We start from the raw sequence: 1779 nt of genomic DNA, 5'->3' as shown, positions 1-1779 counted from the left end.
TATAGAAAGCCGCAATTGTATAGTTTCCGACATTGACTCTGTAGGTCTATCTCTATCTTCAGTGAATCAGAATCTTCAGTGGGGATAGTCTGCGGAAAGAAGAAATGAAACTCATATTTTGCGACGTGGCGCGAAGAAGAGAAAACTTTCACTGTTGTACAGTGCAGGTGCCGCCAACTAAGCTGTTCGTGCAAAAAGGTGTTCGTGCGAAGTTCTTCAGCGGGCGGGCAAATTTTAAAACTAATCAGCGGGCGGGGAGAAAATATCGATATTTACTGTGGGCGGGGAAGAAATTTCAATACTTTCAGCGGGCGGGGAGAAAATTTTTGACAGTGGGCACCGGAAAATACGTAGAAGGAGGGGAAAGCGGCGTGCTTGATAGAACTTGAGGAGAAATTAAGCGCCTAACTTAGAGGGGAGCAATGTTCCAAGTACACTGCTAACTGCTCGCACGGTTTTGCGTTGTTCTGGGGTGCCTAGTGGGCATCAAGTTGGCAATGGAAAATTTCAGTAGTGGGGAGAGGGCAGCGGGGAGCTTGAATTGTTGTGGGGAGTGGGGAGCGGGCAGACTGTAGATACCGGAGGGCAGTGGGCATCAAAATTCAGTGGGAGGGTATATTTTCAGCGTATGCCAGTGGGAGGGCAGTTACGAACAGCTCTCACTTTCCCCTCCAAATTTTAGGTCAGGGTCAAAAATAAGAAAAATCGGTATATCAGCCTTCAAAACATGTTTTGTGATGATTTTGCGAAATTGATGAAATTTACCAGTTGGCGGCACCTGACAGTGGGTGCAGAGTAAAGCCGAGCACTATTCTTGTATAGTATACCATGCAGTGCAGATCAATAATTAAACTGTGCTTTAACATATCGAAGTTCGTTTATGTTAAAACTAGATCCCAGACGTACCATACGGGACGTTAGCAAAGGAAAGGGGTAAAACCCAGAAAGGGAAAACACAAAGAAGAAAGGTGGGAGAGCGACAAGCGGCTGTTATTAGGATGGCGCTGTTGGCTGCCGTTCTAGTTTTTGCAATTCAAGTTGTCATTTTCAAGTGGACCTCTCAAAAATTGCGTACAAAGATTGGAATGCGCAACTAAGATGTTATCGGCAGGACTCAACACTCGTTGAATACATAGTCCCAGTACTTGACTATTAGAGTGCATCATGCACAAGTGACAGGTCTATTTTTGATTTTCAAATATATGTAAATCATGGACAGGGGTAAGTTTTCAAGTAAATTGAAATTTATGTTCTCGTTCTCCACACGCTGATTCTCCAGCACCAACCTGTCTGCGTCTCTGTCTGTGTGTCTGTGTCTGTCCATAGACTCCAGAGAATCTCTATGGTCGGGGGTCTATCTGTCTGTTCTTTGTCTCCGCATTCATTAGTGTCTATCTCTATGCCTATCTCTGTTTCCATCGTGCAAATCAAACGCGAAACTTAAACCTAATCAACAACTGAAACGAGCCGTGTAATTGGATTTATAGCTATAATGTGGGAGAGAAGTTCCGCTTTCCCGCCGAACATGAGTCACATGCTAGTTTTGAACGAGAGAAAATGAATCACCAGGCGACAAAAGGCAAGTAATTTGTAAAATTACAATTACATCGCAGAGAACTCGCGAGATGATTGAACGCCATAAAATGCAGATATCGATATCGCCTTACAGAATGCCGACATGTATTACGGTGGTGAGTCTATCGCTGTCTCAACACATTCCTCGCATTTCAATACACTGAAGTAACATTTCTCAATCGAGGGAAAGACCCACTGCACTTC

Source organism: Ptychodera flava, chromosome 4, assembly GCF_041260155.1.
Source record: "Ptychodera flava strain L36383 chromosome 4, AS_Pfla_20210202, whole genome shotgun sequence".
NCBI classification, from domain to species: Eukaryota; Metazoa; Hemichordata; class Enteropneusta; family Ptychoderidae; genus Ptychodera; species Ptychodera flava.
The sequence above is the reverse complement of the archived record's forward strand: the minus strand, read 5'-3'. Positions refer to the sequence as shown.